We start from the raw sequence: 20,161 nt of genomic DNA, 5'->3' as shown, positions 1-20,161 counted from the left end.
TCGCTGTCCGTGTGGAGTTTGCACATTCTCCCCATGTCTGCGTGAGTCTCACCTCTACAATCCAAAGATGTACAGGTTAGGAGGATTGACCACGCTGAATTGCCCCAAAAAATAATTGGGTACAAAATTTTTTTTAAAAACAATCTATGTAGGATGGTTTAAAGCCGACCATAATTGGCTTCAGTGTCCACAAGAGGAAACTGCTCCCACATAATTACATTTCAGTGACTACTGACCAAACATTGTGGGGACAGCCAACAGTAGGATCAGGTCAATTGTGGTGCCCCAAAATAACTTGCCAAAATTCTTGGTCAAATCTTCAAGAATAAGAATGTTTAGACACCATTCATGCAAACTGGAGTCCTTCCAAGTCCACTAAGCTGGTTTGCACATTGTCCACAAAGGACTTCAAGAATTGAAAATGAGGGTTTCAGTTCAAAAGGTTACAGGCTCTTGACACTCCCAAAGAACTGAGCATCATTTTTGACACTTTGAACTGCTGGTCACAATGTGCACTCATATGGCCTTTAAAGTAGTTAGGACCCTAAAGTGCACAGGAGGAAAATGGGGTTATGGAGGTGCATATTGCAATGGCTTTAAATGATGGTTTATGGGGTAGAATCAGAGAGCTTTTGAAAAGGGTTCAAAGACTACATTCAATGTAACTGAACCTGGGTTGATGACATCTTTGACATACTACTGCAGAGTGGCAAATCTCTGGGTGATTTTGCATGCAAGGATTGGGGCGGGGCAGAGACTGTGCAAGCTTGGTGTCATATTTGACCTCGAACTTTCAACCACATATTTGTGTCATCATTATGACTGCTATTTCCACCTCTATAGCACTACCCATTCCCAACCTGCCATCTAATTTCTGGTATTCCTTCCCAAAATCTCTTCACCTCTCTTCCCACACTAGCCACCCATTAAAACCGACCTATTTGACCTAGCTTCTGACATAGTATCCATTTATGTGGCTGTGCAATTTCATTTCTAAAGCAGCGCAGACAAATTAAGTTAAAGTCACTGTATAAAAAAAAATTGCTGTGATTGATGGGACAAGACAGAGTATTGGATAATTGAGATCAAGGAACATGGGAATCAGGAAACCAGGAAGGGCAACATCGGACATCAAGATATCACCAAGAGAATCATGACTCTGGGTAAGGGATAATAGAGCTGGGTAATGTTGTGGTAGTGGATTAGAATGCAATTCTAGGTTCCGAGTGGTGAGGACAGACGGTGTGAAATGTGTGCGCAGCATTACTTTTAGCTGCAAACAAAACGATAGTTTCTGCCTTTAGTATCAGAGGATAGCATTGGCAAGTGTGTCTTCCTAACGGAGTATACACCAGACTAAAGGCATCTGAACAAGCCAAGAGGTTACACTTTCACTCCCAAGAACCTTTGGACAAGAAAAGTCCAAATAGAGATTGAAATGACTGCCAGAATAAAGCTGGGCTTTCAAGAAGAAAATTGACCATTTAAAAACATCCATCAACAATACTGACAAAGGGAGGCGGCACAGTGGTTAGCACTGCTGCCTCATGGCGCCACAGAACCTGGCCGTGTGGAGTTTGCACATTCGCCCCGCGTCTGCATGGGTCTCACCCCCACAAAGCCAAAGATGTGCAGGATAGGTGAATTGGCCACGTTAAATTGCCCCTTAATTGGAAAAATTTAAATTAAAAAAATATACTGGCAAACACATGGGTCAGAAATTATAGTTGAGAGTGTAGCATGGGGTGAATGAGGAATCATGGGATCAGTCTCATTAATTTAGGGAATGGATAAAAATTGCAAACTGACAAGATCCAGTTTAGGATGATGATATGTCTTTGGTGAGGGGGAAGGGATATGACAGGAAGGATAGGTAGCTGCAATGGCCAAGTGGTTACGGCGCTGAACTCAAAATCCATTGGGGTTTCTCCACGCCACTCGGGTTCGAGCCCTGCTCAGTGACTGTAATTCGGAACATTTGCTTAACGCCCCAGAAAAACACCAACATTAGTCACAATTACATTTTGTAAGACTGGAAGGATACACAGTGTACATAGAACATTACAGCGCATGGCCTCAGCCTTGGTGGAGGATACCTGATGCGCTCCAATGTCCATGGTTCCCAGGTGCAAGACTGCCAAAGTTGGGTAAACTGAGCCATATTTAACAACTTGGTTAATGTGACCTTATATACAGCTTGGTTATGACAGGTTGGGGACAGAGAAAAGTGAGTTAAGGAAGAGTATGAATTGGTAAAAGAGCAGAGGAAACACTTTTCCCAGTGGCGAAGGACAATGCTAAAGGTAACTTGTAGGGAGATTTTTTTTAAAAACCCAATCCATTTTTTCCAATTAAGGGGCAATCTGGCGTGGCCAATCCACCTAGCCTGCATATATTTGGAATGTAGGGGCGAAACCCACACAAACACGGAGAGAATGTGCAAACTCCACACAGACAGTGACCTAGAGCCGGGATCGAACCTGGGATCTCAGCGGCGTGAGGCAGCAATGCTAGGTACTGCGCCACCGTGTTGCCCTCTTGTCGGGAGAGGTTAAGGGGATACATTATAAAGGAGGCTAACATGGTTGAAGTCAGCCGATTAAGCATAGTACACAAGCTGCAAGACAAAGGGACTTGTGATAACAGCAATGACAAACTTGAAAGGTGGAAAAGTGGTATGAAAGATATCCAAAAGGAGTAAAGGAGACAAACTACACTGCCCCACAGCAGTTTGAACTTAGAATTCACTGTTATTGAAGGCCCCATCAAGTGGCTCACCTCAAAATCACTGCATAGCAAAGCAAGTTCTGCTTTCAGCTTCTACAAAGTACTGACTGAACTTTCAATTTCAACCACACAACTGATTCAGTTCACCGACACAGGATGCAATACAGACACACACGTCTCCCTACCACAGACCACAGGAAATAAAATTAGCTGAGGTGTAAAGAGCCTAATAAACTGATGCACAGTGGCAGGCTAAAACTGTGGACATGTATTTCACCTAGCGTTAAATGAATAAATTATTGCCCCAATAGTCCCAGAAAAATGACAGTTCAAATCAAGTAGGTAATGATTGAATCAGAAGGAACCATTAAAACACCCATTATTCTTCAGATTCAAATGCTGTCAAGTGTGAAACAGATTTCTTCAGACAGAAGAGATGAAAACAGGAATTCCAGCTTCTACACCTCATCAGCAGGATTCCACAGAAAATCTGTATCACCAAAATTATAATTGTCAGAATTGCACAAGACAAACAATTTACTGTGGATGTTGGAATCTAAAATATAAACAGAAAAGGCTACACTGCATGTCTGGCAGCATCAATGGAAAATTAGAGTTAACATTTTGGGTCGATGACCCTTCATCAGAATGGACGAAAGATCATCAACCTGAAACATCACCTTTTTCTCTCACCACAGATGCTGTCAGACCCCCCCCCCCCCCCCCCCCCCCCCCCCCACCCGGAGTATTTTAGCATTGTTTTTATTGCAGAAGACAGATTCCATCTGTATTTTTTTTCTCCGATTTATGTTGGCACATAGTTCCACAGGTGTTTGGAACTCTGGCACCTTACAAAAGCAACCATTCTTGCAAGTCCAGACAGGAAGTATTGGCAGCCTTTCAACTGTCGGAGAATCACAGCCAAGACCACCCCTTTCCTTTCCCAACATCAATTTGCATCTATCAGCAGGCATTACTTGTCAATTAAATGTAAAGGACGACCATACGCTGCATTCCCCTTTGAAAGGGAGAGCTGACTGGTGGTGATTTAACCAGAGGATCACCACACTTCAGGCAAGGGGTACGGTTGAGAAGGCAGGCCATCATGAATAACTTGTCAATTACAGTCCCCCTTAAACCAGAGGCAAGGTCAACTGTGGTGCTCCAAGTGTTATCCCCAAGATAAGCTAACTCCACACATATAGATCAGGAATTGAAGTGATCTTTCTGTTTAGCAGTGCGCAGTAATGTGAGCTTCAAACGGTAACATTATTTCGAAGAATCCACACTTGTGAAATTAAGATGCACTTAAAAAGCAACTAATAACCTGAATGTATATTCCACTTGAGCATAATGCTTCTGTTGCTTGCTGCTTACAACATGCCCCTTGAGACAAAGACATACATCCAATAGGATGATTATTCATCTTGGTTCAGCGTCACACTAAACTGACTGCAACATTAAATTAAAACAATTAAAACACAAAGGTTAGACCAAAAGACTGGTTTCAGGACCTTTCCTTTGAAGATCAAGCAACGCTGCAAAGTATACTTTCGCATTTGAGATTTTGCAAACACCTTAAGTCAATTCAGGATTTAATTTCATGTTAAATACTAAACTACCATTCACAAAAAACTATTAGACCACTATAACTTAACAAAAAGATTTCTTAGCATTCCATAGGGTGGAATGGTGGCTCAGTGGTCAGCAATGCTGCCTCAGCGCCAGGAACCCGGATTCAATTCTAACCATGGGTAACTGCAGAGTTTACATACTCTCCCAGTGTCTGTGTGGGGTTCCTCCGGTTGCGCCGGATTCCTCCCACAGTCCAAAGATGTGACGGTTAGGTGGATTGGCTATGATAAATTGTCCCATAGTGTCAAAGGTTAGATGAGGCTATGGTGTTACAAGGATATGGTGGGGGAGTGGGCCTAGGTAGGGTGCTCAATTGGAGGGTCAGTGCAGATTCGATGGGCCGAATGGCCTCCTTCTGCACTGTAGGAATTATATGATTCCCTATGCTCCCTTCCCCCGAAACAGCCAGTGTACAACTGGCTTAAAATGAACACCCGTACAAGAAAAAGTTTGAAATTACCTACAATTCTGCAAGTACAAGGATCTAGTTCTTCAGGAATGAGACTGTTGCTTCTCTGTTTATGGTTATATATACACAGAACTAAATTTCAACATTACTAACCATGTTGCCCTCAATATTACAATAATTTCTATACAGCACTTTTAACATAGTGAAACATCCCAAGGGGCTTCACAGGGGTTATTAAAAAAATCTGGCACCAAGTCACAGACTAGGGCAGATGACCAAGTACATGGTTGAAATGTTGAGGAGTGCCTTAAAGGCCATGGCAGCTGAAGTCATGGCCCATAATAGTGAAGTAATTAAAACAGGGGTTGCTCAACGGGTCAAAAATGAAGCAGCACAGGGGAGATGGTGTTGAGGCTATGGTAGGATATGAAAGCAGGTAAGTTTTCAAATCAAGACATTGCTCAAAGCCAATGTAAGTCAGCATGCACAGGGGTTATGGCTGAATGGAGCTTTTAAGTTCAGACACAGGCAGAACTTGGTAAAACTTGGGAGGTCAGTCAGGAATTCCACTAGAACAGTCAAGTTTATAGGTAACAGACGTGGCTACGGCTTTTGGTAGCTGAGCCGAAGCACTGGTGGAGTTGGCAATATTACGGAAGTGAAAATAGGTGGTTATTGTGACAATATGGATATGTTACAGGAAGATTTGAGGTTAAATGGGAGACCAAGGTTGCAAACAGTCAGGTTTGGCCTTACATAGTTGCCAGGTAGGATATTATTGGCAGCTAGGGAATATGGTAGGGTCTGAAAACAATGGTTTTAGTCTTCCTAACATTTAAGTAGGAGGAAATTTCTGCTCATCTGGCACTGGATATGCACTCTGACAATTTAAAGATAGTGGAGAGGCTGAGGGGTGGTGATGAGGAAGGCACAGTTGGGTGTCATCAGCATACATGTGGAAGCTGATGCTAAGTTTTTGGATGACTTCACCAGTGGAATTACTACATCACAGGAACATAGGATATACCAGCTATATTCCACTATCTCTGCTAAAAAAAGCCAGCCCTCATTCTTCATAGCTCTGGGCTATTTCACTCCACTTAATCTTTTTTTTTTTTTTTTTTTAAAAAGACAGTGGTCAAGATTCACTTTGAGCAGTTGTGTACACTGCTGCATAAAACCCCTCCACACCCGTATGAGTCACTCTTCCCAAGACCAATTTACAGATTCAATTTGAAGATCTCGTCACTCGCTCGTAAAATGTTGGTCAACCATTTTAAATCACTGTCTATTTAGCAAACCTTAGTCATAGCTGCACTAAAGAGTAGGAGTTATGTATTCAAATTAGATTAAAAATATGAAAAGCTTATTGCTTCCAAAATAAACTCCCAGCTAAAATTATATCTTACTGAAGAATATGTTAAACACTGTTCTAGTACCTTGAGCTTCACCAAGAGCAAACAGAATTACTGCAGTATGGAGTTAATTTTGCCAAGTATTTGCTACAAATACTCCTCTTTCTGCACGGAATCAAAAATGCTCTGAAAGTTGGTAATTTACCCTCTAGGCTTACAAAAAAAGGAAATGGCACGAGAATTGCAAGCACAATAGTCTCACGCCCAGATTAGTCATCTTCCTCAGGAAAGGAGGGAGAAGACAGTAGCTCCTGAGTTACACGTCCACTCAATTTCCTGAAAGAATCAGACACAGACAAGTACCAGCAGCAGGACTATACATCAGTGCCAGCCAAAATAGAGTATTAGTACAATTTATAATATCCCCTTCACATGACAACACTGCTTCCAAGATGGGAAAACCAATAAACAAATTCAGGGCATTGCCGAATGCAAACACTGTTCTATAACAGTAAAGCACAATTTACCCAATGACAGGTTTTTCTACACATCAGCTTGGTTCAAGAATACATCTCTAGAATCTTGCTACCAGTCAAAACGCTACCGTAGCAATAAATGAAAATCCAGACTGATGTAGGCTGTACTTCTTCCAAGATTGTTGGTTGGTTAAGCAAATATTCCAAAGCCATTTCAAAAAAATGCTGTACAGTCCACAAATTTAACCAACCAGGTTACAGAAAACCAATTATTCTACTGTAATTAATCTGAATCACATTACTATGCTAGCAGCTCGGCAGTGCCAAAGCAAGCCCAACTAGGGCCCCAGTGACCCAAAGATGAACTCAGACACAAAACAAAGTACCAGCTTAATTTCATTTTAGATCATTTACTTGAGAATCTTGGAAAACTTTTCATTCTAAAGGACTTCATAGTGCACTATCTGTTGCAAATTCCACAAAAAAAACAAGTGTTTTACAAATAGGCCTGGCAGCAGTCAATATACATAATCTTAGCAAACACAGCTGGACACTAATATCCATTTCAGATTTTTGTCAGTATGGTTTTATGAAGGCTCATTATTATTACATTTAGGGAATAAATTTGGGATTGCAAAATTAATTGCAGCTAACTTCTGCAATCAATGCAATAAAAACATCAATTGTCATAAAAATTAATGTGACAATTGTGTTACATAAATGCTGGGTTACAGAAAGCTCTTGCTCAAATCACTGTTGAAATGAAATGAAAATCGCTTATTGTCACAAGTAGGCTTCAATGAAGTTACTGCGAAAAGCCCCTAGTTGCCACAATCCGGCACCTGTTCGGGGAGGCTGGTACGGGAATTGAACCGTGCTGCTGGCCTGCCTTAAAAAGCCAGCTATTTAACCCAGTGTGCTAAACCAGCCCCTAACAGATACCACTCTTGATCTGAGCCAAAAAGGCAGAGAAACAATAACTGTACATCTCCAGAATCGGTACCATACCTAAAAGACTACACCTCCTTTCAGATTAAAGGCATCAAATAATTTGATTCTACCTTTCAAAAATCATTTGGTGGTCATTACTGCTTCCCAGCCATGCAATCCTTAGGCCATGGATAGGGCAAGGACAGATGATAGGAAAATGGTTGTTGGTCAAGGAACAATATCGCTTGTCACATGAACTTGAATAGTTGAGAAACGTGTGTATGTGTGTGGGGGGGCCGCAAACAGTGGTGTCCTTCCTGGTGGAACGGTCAGGCAAGGAGGCCAGGTCAGGTGGGTAGAACAGAGGGGGGATTGGATGTGACAAAGCAGAGAGTCGCGCTTAACAAAGTTTTAAAAAATAAACCAATTGAAAAAAAGTAAATTGCATCATCCTATCCAAAAGCAATCTGCACAAGTCTTTTCAGTTTTCCAATGTGTAACAAAAACAACTCACGTATTTCAGGTGTAGGAATTTGCTAACAAGGCCACAATTACACCATAAGACATTGCGGCCCATTAGAGTCTGCTCCGCCATTAAATCATGGCTGATATCATAGAATCTTACAGTGCAGGAGGCCATTCAGTCCATCAAGGCTGCAGCGGCCCTTGCTCCGATTGAGCACCCTACCTAGGCCAAACCCCCACTTCTCACCCCGTAACCCCACCTGAGGTTTGGGCAATTTAGCACGGCCAATTCACCTAACCTGCACATCTTTGTACTGTGGGAGGAAACCCACGCAGACACGGGGAGAAAGTGCAAACTCCACAGTCACCCGAGGTCAGAATCGAACCTGGCACCCTGCCGCAGTGAGGCAACAGTGCTAACCACTGTGCCGCTGTATTTCTCATCTCCATTCTCCTGCCTTCTCCCCATAACCCCTGATCCCCTTATCAATCAAGAGCAACCTTTTTCGCAAAGAAAATGCAATACCGTCTGACAAGTAACATGTATTTTGAAAATGGCTAAATTAATTACTCAAAACAGCCTTGCTTCTAGAAAACAATTGTCCAGTGTAGGCTGTGTCATTTAACTTAAGGCCACAGCACAATGCTACAAGCTGGTATTGTTGAATCCACATCATGCTCAACACTCAATTCAAACCTATATTGGTATGAAGGTTAAATTATGCCTCAAATAATGTGACATAGATCTGCAGAAACCTTAACTGCAGATCGGATTTTCTAAAATTGATGAATAAATCTACAACTCAAAAATAAACAACCATTAAGACTGGACTTACATTGACATGCCCTTTGTCTGAGCTAGGAATAAATACAGCAGCACAGTGCTTAACACTGCTGCCTCACAGCGCCAGGGAGCCAGGTTCAATTCCGGCCTTGGGTCACCGTCTGTGTGGGTTTCCTCTGGGTGCTCTGGTTCCCTCACACAGTCCAGAGGTGTACAGGTTAAGTTACATTGTCCATGCTAAATTGTCCCCTTAGTGCTCAAAGGTTAGGTGGGGTTATGGGATTGCGGGGGATGCGCCTACCTGGAGTGCTCTTTCAAATTGTTGGTGTGGACTTGATGGGCCAAATGGCCTACTTCTGCACTGTAGGAACTCTATGAAGACAACAACAATGAAAGGAAACTGGAGTTAAAACAAAGCACTAAAGGGCAAATAAATCTGCAAAAGGATTTACTAAACTACAAATGGGTCCCGATTATGGTGCAGGTTTGTGAACTAAACTTCAAAATCTCATTCATTTCCTTTCTCATTCCTCATAATTAATTATATCAGTAGACACCTGAATTCCAGTTACTTTATGCATCCCAGATTCTTAAATCAGGTCTTTCTATTCCAGACCAAAATGCCATTAAGGCTTTCTACTTTAAAAAGCCATTTGTTCATGGAAGACTGTCTGCACAAGATTTCAACAATTTTAAAATTACTTCCAAACAATTTACTTCCCCTTCTGAAAACATTGTTCATACTGGACATGATTCTTTGAACATGAGCCTCCCAGCAACTCGCCATTCTTTCTTTATACATCAACCAGGAGAGCTTATCGACCGTAAAACGTATAGCAGTGATCCTGTCCTCTCTTCATAAACCCACACAAGCGGGCAGCTCGGTGGTGCAGTGGTTAGCACTGCTGCCTCACGATGCCGAGGTCCCAGGTTCGATCCTGGCTCTGGGTCACTGTTTGTGTGGAGTTTTGCCCCGACATCCCAAAGATGTGCAGGGTAGGTGGATTGGCCACGCTAAATTGCCCCTTCATTAGAAAAAATGAATTGGGTACTCTAGATTTTTGATTTTTTTTTTAAAGAAAAAAATTAATAAACCCACACAAAATTCTAGCAGTAATATCAGCAGGAAAATGCAGCTGATTTGTCCGATGGGCTGGGACTGGGCTGTTGCCACCTAACCTCAGCACAGGCCAGGAATCAAAGCTGCATGCAGTTCCACAATATGCACACTTCTCAAACTGAGCCATTAGCAAAACAGATCCATTATGTGCAACGGATTCAAAATAAATGCCACATTGGACACAAAAACATTACAGGTACCATCACAGGTTTTTAATCTAGCCTCCTGCAGATTGGCAACCCTCCCAAGATATCTGCATTCCTCCAATTTTAGTCTTTTGCACACACCCAATTTCAATTGATCCACCGTAGCCATTTTTCAGCTGCCTGTGCCCCAAGTTCCAATCACCCCTTCCTTACAAACGCTGCTCAGTTGCGCACCTCTTTAAATCTGACTTTGATCCAAGTTTTTGCTCAACTGTTCCAATCTCACATTATTCCGACCCAGGAGCTGAGCATCCAACCACATATCTGTACCATTACTGAAAACACCCTCTACCACCTCTGTGACGTCACCTAACTCCACACCAACCCCATCTCATCTGATCGATTCCTGCTATCTCAAGACTTAACCATTCCAAAACACTCTGGGCCACCTTCCACATTCTACCCTCTGAATTGAGATGATCCAAACTGTGCTGTTCAGGGCCTCCCACCAGTCCCATTCATTCTTGTATTCGGCAAGCAATGCCTTGATATTAAAATTTTCACCTTGATTTTCAAAACACCGCCTAGCCAGATTCTCTTAATTTCTGAACACCCCCAGCCCTATTATAGCACGACCTTCAGCTGCCAAGTCCTAAACTAACCTCTCCTCTCGTCCACTTTCTTTTTTTTAAGATGCTCTTAAAACTGGCTTCTATGACCATCTGTTTGTGATCATCTACACTATCAGCTCGTGTGGTTTGGTGTCTAAATTCTGTCCGATGTGTTCATTTTACATGAAAGATGCTATTAAATATTAAATACAAGCAGTTGTGTGGCCGTATCCGACTCCGCTCCTGTAAGTGCCTTGGGAAGTTTTACTGTGCTAAAAGTGCTATATAAATGCCAGTAATTGTCATAAACTGCAAAATACTGTAACAACCTACAATCTACCGCTGAAACAAATGAAAAATGTTTCACATGCAATCTGTTACATTAGACTCTAATTATCCTTCTCATGCCACAGTTAATCTTGCTGGGATAACTAGATGGTTCAAAGATCTTCTGATTCTGAGACCTGGGCTTCATTGCTGACCTTGATGATATTTTCTCTTCCTCCATGTTAGGCCTCCTTATTGAGCAGGATTAATGTCCAGATCTGAGAATCTGGGTCCAAAACACATAAAAAATATTCAATGTGCCACTTACTGCAGTCAGGCGTAGCCAGAGCTAGCAGGAAATACAACGGTTGTGCAATAGGAAAGCTATTCTGAGGGCAGAGCTACCTTTACTGTGCATCTGCCAGGTTAGAGCTAATCTGGAACTGTTCAGTGGCATACTGAGTTCTCAAAGCATAAACATGCGGCAATCCCAGGAGCAACATCCCTGATCTCGGAGTTTTTTTTTAAAAACCCCTCAGTTGACCTTTAGCACAAAAAAAATAATCTAACATGTTCTAACATGGTTGGTTATAGTTATTAAAAATTAGCATTGGAACCAGTCACCACCCATAAATTAGTCTGCCCACAGAACACGTCATGCTAGATGAACCACAAATTGATTCCAAAGAAACTTTGCAATACATTTCTGCAGGTTCCGATAGAGTGAGTTTAACCTTAGCCAGAAGCACTGACAAAGTCTGTGCGGAGTCTGCATGTTCTCCCCGTGTCTGCGGGTTTCCTCCCACAGTCCAAAGATGTGCAGGTTATGTGAATTCTACATGAGTGACCAAAAAAGTTAGGAGGGGTTAATGGGTTACAGGGATAGAGTGGAAGTGAGGGCTTAAGTGGGTCGGTGCAGATTCGATGGGCGAAATGGCCTCCCTCTGCACTGTATGTTCTATGAAGAGGGAACAAAACATATCAGGCATATTTGAGAAGCCAAGTTGAACAGAGGCATGGGTACCCATCTTGCCTCCAATTATTCCTTGAGATATTTACAGCTTTACTGGGGGGGAAATCTCAATCATCATCTTTGGTTGAGTTAACACTTGACTAGGCAGAGTGTTATAGGACAAGATAAATGTTTCCTCTCCATCTCTAGCCCACTTGTTCACCTCTGGCGCCCTTACACACAAAAATCACAGAAAGATACCAACAGGCCAATGTTTCTCCAAAAGGAAGAATATAATATATCAGCCAACAACTGGTTTCAGAGTGATAGCATCATAGCACAGAAATGTCCAATGTTGATGCACATATATGGCCTTTGTATTCCAGACAATATTTAAACAATTACTTTCTAGTTGTCCTAATTGAATTTTGAGGCTGTGAACATTTGGAAAGGGCATATTTTCAGTTCTATGTTTTTAGCTTCAAAAATCAGAAGTCATAATATTGTCAAGAAATTAATGGAAACTTCAAATTCAACTCTGCAGTCCTTGATGCTCCGCACCTATGGAGCCAACCAAGACAAAAGCTTGGCCATCCACCATGGAGGTCCCCTGCCAGCCAATGAATGGTACAGGAGAGAATTTTTACAAGTACAGATAGAGTCATCATGTTAATACATTTATGCGACATTTAACAAAGCTAGCTCATACACAATGGGCCAAGTGGTAGATTTCTATGCAGTCATTCAATTAAATAAACCACATCTGTTTTGGAAGAGCACTTTCATTAATAACTTTTGAGCTTCTGGGCATTTAGTGAACAGTATTTTTGTTGCTCAAGCAGAACAGGTAACTTTCCAATGACCGTCAACCAGCCATGATTCCCTCGGCAACACCAAGTCAGCCAGCAGACGAGAACCAACAACCTGACTTAACATGACTGAATTTTCAGTCTTAACAGCACTTTAAGTTATTTGTCCCCCCCCCAATTAAATTCTGATGTACTACAAAAATAAAAGGGTTTGGTATCTGACTACACCATTTTCGAAGGCTAGTTGTCATTACTCCTTCGTACATATGGAATTCATTTGACTTCAAAGAACCAGCAGTTTCCACACCTCACCCCAACCGCTCTACAGCTACATTCTTTCCAATATGCCATACTGATCACATTTCTAGAACCACAACGTTAAAGACACTCTTTTGCTGGTGTTGGCACGAGTTTAAAAATTCTTCAAAATAAAGTAGGCATTGTACAGACCAACTTTTGATATATTGCAAAGCAGGGAAGCATTATTAAAATGAACTATGAAGGCCAGTCATGGATGAATTTGAAATCTATTTAAAAACTCTACTGTAAGAGAGCCAGGGTTGCAAATCTCTTTTTTAATGCTGAAAAATCTCATCAGCAAACACTAGACCACTGTACTTGGAATTTTACTACAATGCTATATTCCCAATTTCTCAACTGGCAGAAATTGTGCACAAGGATTGAAATCAATCCTGAATTCTTGCAGTTTCTCCATTATTAGGGGACAGAAAGGGGAGCGCAGCAAAGGGTCAAAAAGTCAAGTTTACACCACAAACTTCGAATTGCTGCTCCATGCACAAACAAAATATTCAGCCATCCTGTTCACACCACAATACTCCTGAAAACTAACCCATTTAGACTCAATTTGTTCAAGTAATTAATTCTGACAGATATATAAACATCATAAACACCTCTTTTATACTTAGCAGATAAAGATTAACTGTAAATGGCTAGAACTATTGGTTCAGCAGCTTTCAAAAGGGAAATGGATATTTTAGGTACGCTGACTTAGAATGGTGGCAAAGGCCTTTTCTTACGCTTTCCTCCAATGCTGAAAGACAGCTGTATAGCTCAAACTAATTCAGCTTTCTATTTGATGAAATACGCCAATCCTCAACCCAATAATCCTGATTTGTCAAAACATTCCACCACTGCCAACAAGCTTCTATTCCCTATTAAGGGGGAACCAGAACGAGTTATACAAAGCAAGTAACACGCAACCTCTCTACAAACTGTTTACACTCTATTGTCCAAAAACAGAACCCCACTTAAAACTCTCTCTCAACCACCTGACTGACAACTGTTGGCCATTTATGTTGGCACAAGCATGATCAAATTCTAATTTCGCATTTTCAAACAAATACACTGGCTCATTTAAAGACTGGCTGCAAAGCATTTGGAACACCACAAGAAATTTAAACGTTGCTATGCAAACAGGAGAAAAAATAGTGAAAATACTCAACATCTGTGCAGAGAAAAGACAGGCTTGTGTTTTAGACTTGGGGTCAAAAGTTAGGAATACAAGGATCCAAAGTTAAAGCATTAACTTGTCGGTTCTCCCGACAAATATGTTTGCTTTTAACACAAATGCAAATTGCTTTGTACTTTATGTAGGCAAACATGGCATTCAGTAGACGTGCAACAAGATTCTAGACAGTAATTGACTATTTGGTTGAGGGAACATTGCCTTAGGGTCTACCATCTGACTCAACCATTGAAACAGGCAAATTGGCATTGTTTTAACATTTCTTCCAAAGAAAAAGTAGTCTGTACGTGCAACACAGAAGTCAGTCTTGATCATGCATTTTCCATTTAGATTCTGAAGAGTACCAATAAGATGGACAAAACATTTAGACCAAGCAAATGTAACATTAATCCCCATCTTCAAATCTGGTTAAAAGCTTCCCCAACAGGGAACTAACTAAATGTGGTTTGCTTCATTCTGACTAAATAAATCCACACATACAGGCATCCCAGGTTAGAAACTTTTTACAATAAAGTAAAAACAACTTATTTGGATAACAGTCTCAATGTCCGGTCAGGTTAAGGAATTGAATGGCAGATATACATTTACACAAGATTATTTTATCAACTCCCTTCCACTCCTAACCACCCTTCCCCAAAGCCATTTGTTACTGCCAACTGAAACAGAGTAAAAGGTGACTCGATTTTGTGAAATCAGGCATGGTTAATCACTAACCGAGTTCAAGTAAACCAACATTTTCTCTGCATTAACAGAGCTCCGGCAAGCTTCGTGTTTGAGCAAGAACCAGCAAAAAACTTTACATTGTGCTACAAAGTAAGCAGTAAAGCCAGTGAAGAACGTAGTCAAGATATAATATGTATATGCCATAACAAATGCTCACATCCTGGAGGAAAATGTATCACGAGGTACAAAGGCACATTGATCAATAGGATTCCATTTTCCACTCAATAGCTATGTTCAGCAGAGTAAGAACACTCAGCACCATTCACTCCTGCTTACTTTCCAAAAAACATATGCACTGGGAGGGTCAAGCTAAACTGTCAAATCCTTCTTTGCATCCCGTATTGTTTGGTATTAGACAGTCACCCAGTACAGTATTATACTGATTTGTGGACAACAGCCATCAAACTACAGTCCAACTGGAGCCAGAGTGTTCAGGAAAGGAGAGATAAGGGGATAACTATCAAAATACAAACACGAACATCTTCAAATTCCTTTATGTCATCCAAGCTACTATGTTAGTACAGACCGAACAGTCACAATAAAATTGAATTAATATAACAGTACAAGATACACCAAATAGAATAAAATCTGCTCTGCACACCATCACCTATTTAGGTTAAGTTCATATGCAAAGAACACTGATTATTCAAAACATACAATTCACTTTCAATAGACATCACATGGTCATGATACTAGAGCTGACGGTAACTACTGTTTTTGGATGGCATAACTGCTCATCTATTTTTACTGGAAGCTCCATTTCATTCATGAAAATCCATGACAACCAAACAAAATGTGGTTTTAAATTACAAGCAATGGAAGGCATGTTCAAAGTGCAACTTAGGTTAGTGACCAAATGCGGTCCTTGCAGTACAGGATTCCAATGTCCAGTTTCTCAACTTCTCACTGGTTAAAAAAGTGAAACAAGAGAAAAATCCAACGGGTTGCAAACATTACAGATACACTATTCACTAAACCACTGCAGCCACAAAACTTAGTTTAGACCAACGTACCTGAATACACACCATCCAAAATAGGTGCTCTTTGAATTAATTAGGAGGTAAGGGTACAAACAATTACTTGTTTGTAATAACATTCACGCAACTAATTTCTCAGATGTGCAATGCCCCAAAACACAACAGTACACATTAAAAATCTGTGAAAGAAATTTGATTATGCATAGCCTGGACTACACAAAATAAATCAACTACAAGTTAGCACAAAGGTAGCATTCAAGAATTAAACCTATAAAGAAATGCTGGTGTAGAAACAAGAACAGACTAAAGAGTTGAGCCAAATTGCTGAAAGTGAACTCCATACAAAACCATATATGTAAAATACAAATGTCAAATCATGACCACTGATCTTTTGCGACTAAAGGCACATTTAATTATTATTATGGAATGCTGAAATTTTGGGAACTGAATTTTGAGCTGGCATCCATTTTCCAGGAAAATTGAACACAATACAGAAAGCATATTGCACTAAAAACATTGTCACTATTGCACAAGAAACAGTTGGTACAAACCATTCCACATTTTAAATTAAAGGCATAATAAACATCATGCTTTCCCTTTCATAAACTCAAAGCAATAAAACAATATGCCTCAACACCCCATTTAAAGTTTATCAAATCACAAATCTCATTCTTCCACATGCACCTCCTTGTCCAATTTCCATTTGCAACTGTAACTAATGCCTCTTAAAAAAATAAGAACACAGAAGCTTGCAAACCACAGCAAAACTCAAACATACTTATGCCCCAAGTACCATAAATTTGTAAAGTATTGACACAAAAGATCCAAGATGTAAACATGAACACTGGCTCGTCAATCACATTAAACCAAATTTCACAACCACTAACAATTTAGGAAAGGCACTAAATATTAAAATTAAACACAAGAAATGCCATAGCTGTTACAGTCATTTGAGCTCAGATTAAACTTCCAGTGAGTAACCCTCAGCAAATGGCACCCTCTGAGCACTAAACCAGAGAGAGAAAACCCATGCATTTCCCAAGAAAGCTCAAAGAAACACTACATAACAAAAGTGATATTTTAAGTTGTTCTTGCTTGCATGCTGTATGCATGAATTGCGGTTTGTGCCCCAAAGTGGATTTATGATTGAAGCTCTTTTTCATCAGCCCATTGGCTCCTTCCCCCTTCACAAGGTTACTCATCCTCAACTTAAAAACTATATACCAGCATAACCCAAATCTCTTTTCGTCTATCACGGCATTTGTCAGCAAAAATCTCTTAAAATGCAAATCCCTGACTGACGACCCACCATGTTCCAAGTCCTGCCTCATTTCACCACTACACAATCCCATCCAATACACCCAGCTATTCACACCCCAGCAGCATTGACCCTTTTCCCTCCAGCTTTGATTGGGATCACACCCACCCACCACTCCCCCTTACCCAGTACGCAACCCCTCTTCCCCCACCCCCCAGGATAAATACTCTCCACATGCGCCCTCACCCCAAAGTTGAGGCAACTAAGGGCAGCACGGTGGCACAGTGGGTTAGCCCTGCTGCCTCACGGCGCCGAGGTCCCAGGTTCGATTCTGGGTCACTGTCCGTGTGGAGTTTGCACATTCTCCCCGTGTCTGCGTGGGTTTCACACCCACAACCCAAAGATGTGCAGGGTAGGTAGATTGGCCACGCTAAATTGCCCCTTAATTGGAAAAAATGAATTGGGCACCCTAAATTTATTTTATTTTTTTTAAAGTTGAGGCAACTATTCTCTACCTATCACCACAACCCCTACACGGGTCAAATATTGTCTCTCTTCACCACCCCCAGGGTAATACTCACTTCTCACCCACAGACCAGGGTAAGTACCCCGTTGAGTGTTCCTCGCTCCCATGGTAAATACCATCTCACAGTAAATACCCTCTACCCCCTCCCCGTGTAAGCACCTTCTCCTCCACTCCATGCAAATACCCCCTCCTCCACTCAGTGTAAACACGCCCTCAACCCCCTCCATGTAAACACGCCCTCAACCCCCTCCATGTAAACACACCCTCAACCCACCCCCTCATCCACTCCGCTATGTAAACACACCCCTCCCCATATAAACATCGCACACACCACCCCCCATATAAACATCGTGTACACACCAGCACCCCATATAAACATAGTGTACACACCACCCCCTCCCCATATAAACAGCGCATACACATTCCCCCATATAAACATGTACACACCACCACCCCCATATAAACATTGTGTACACACCACCACCCCCATATAAACATTGTGTACACACCCCCCCATATAAACATTGTGTACACACCCCCCCCATATAAACATGTAGACACCCCCCATATAAACATCGTATACACACCACCATACCCCATATCATGTAGACACCCCCCATATACACATCGTATACACATACCCCCCATATAAACATCGTATACACACCACCACCCCATATAAACAGTGTACACACCACCCCCCATATAAACATCGTGTACACACCACCCCCCATATAAACATCATGTACACACCACCCCCATATAAACATTGTGTACACACCACCCCCCATATAAACATCGTGTACACACCACCCCCATATAAACATAGTGTACACACCACCCCATATAAACATCGTGTACACACCACCCCCATATAAACATCGTGTACACACCACCCCCATATAAACATAGTGTACACACCACCCCCATATAAACATAGTGTACACACCACCCCCAATATAAACATTGTACACACCACCATACCCCATATCATGTACACATACCCCCCATATAAACATCGTATACACACCACCACCCCATATAAACATCGTATACACACCACCACCCCATATAAACATTGCGTACACACCACCCCCCCCATATAAACATCGTGTACACACCACCCCCCATATAAACATCGTGTACACACCACCCCCCATATAAACATCGTGTACACACCACCCCCCATATAAACATCGTGTACACACCACCCCCCCATATAAACATCGTGTACACACCACCCCCCCATATAAACATCGTGTACACACCACCCCCCATATAAACATCGTGTACACACCACCCCCCATATAAACATCGTGTACACACCACCCCCCATATAAACATCGTGTACACACCCCCCCCATATAATCATGTACACACACCACCCATATAAACATCGTATACACATCACCCCCCCCCCCTTATAAACATCATGTACACACCCCCCATATAAACATCGTATACACACCACCCTTTCCCAATGTAAACACCCCCTCCCTTGTGAACACACTCCCTCGCCCCCCCCCCCCCCGATGCCACGTTGCTCGGGGAGTTGGTCGACTTTTTGATGTTGGACCCTGTGAGCTGGAGGCGGCTCTAGACCCCCTCTCCCCTCCCTTCCCGCTGCTGCCCCCCCCCCCCCGAGAGGGGTTGTGTGGGGGGGGGGGGGGGGGATTCACCACCGGCCCGGTGGGGGAATCGGGTCCAATGTCGGCGGCGGAGGCTCGGTCTCCTCAGCGCCGCTTCGAGGAAGGGATTTTTTTTCTGGGGGGGGGGGCGGGGTCCGACTTACTTTATTTTTTTAAATCACTTTTTTTTTTCCCCCCCACCGTCCGTCCTGTGGGTCTGGCGGCGGCGGCTCCCTCCGTCGGTCTGAGGCGCTGGTTTCCTCCCTCTCGCTCTCTCCCCACCGCCGCTGCTGCCGCCAGCCACTCCGACCAAAATGGCGCCCGGCAGCGGCTCCGCCTTTTAAAGAAGCGGCGGCGGCGGCGCGCGCGGGGTGGGCGGGGGTGGGGAGGGGGAAACAGGTGCCCCTCCGCCGGCGGCAAATAGTGCGCCGCTCTCCAAACCAACACCTGGCAGCAGGAAGTGGTGGAGTGGAGAAGGGGGGGAGAGAGAGAGGAGGAAAATACACCACCAAAACTACCCCCCTACGAAACTTTTATCGCACACCTTCAAAAGAGTAATTTAAATAAGATGTTTAGCCAAGGCGGCCTGGATTTGTATCGAGTGTAATGTGTTTTGAGTCTGATGGAGGAAAGAAATCTCTCATTGCTCCCCCCTCAGTGCACAATGGTTTCTCCCGTCCTGCTTTTCCCCGGGCCCGGAACTCCGCGGAGGGATACCGCCTGGGCGCCGCGGCCGCAACACCTTCAGCAGAGCAACTTTGCAACTCCAGCCCATATGGCACAGACGTTCCTTTTTTGCTCTCTACATCCTCTTTCTTTTATTTTTGCTTTTCTTTCTTGTCCCTGCTCCGTCTGCACCCCCTACACAATGTGTGTT

General features: G+C 42.5%; 1 protein-coding gene across 2 annotated transcripts in view; it reads right to left on the bottom strand.

Annotated features, from left to right (window-relative positions):
* LOC119965779 (catenin beta-1) overlaps positions 1-19,604 on the bottom strand; it is a 38,176-nt gene extending 18,572 nt beyond the window's left edge. Inside the window, exons 1-2 of one of the 2 annotated variants that reach the window (XM_038796598.1) lie at positions 19,449-19,604; positions 9,083-9,153 (exon numbers count right to left, since the gene is read on the bottom strand). The gene's annotated coding sequence lies outside the window, so the exon portion shown is untranslated. The remainder of the gene's footprint in view (positions 1-9,082; positions 9,154-19,448) is intronic. The other variant, XM_038796597.1, reaches the window with a different exon arrangement.
* Positions 19,605-20,161: the final 557 nt, after the last annotated feature.

The sequence above is a fragment of the Scyliorhinus canicula genome, chromosome 5 (genome assembly GCF_902713615.1).
Source record: "Scyliorhinus canicula chromosome 5, sScyCan1.1, whole genome shotgun sequence".
Lineage (NCBI taxonomy): Eukaryota > Metazoa > Chordata > Chondrichthyes > Carcharhiniformes > Scyliorhinidae > Scyliorhinus > Scyliorhinus canicula.
This window is presented reverse-complemented; position numbering and strand designations above follow the sequence as displayed.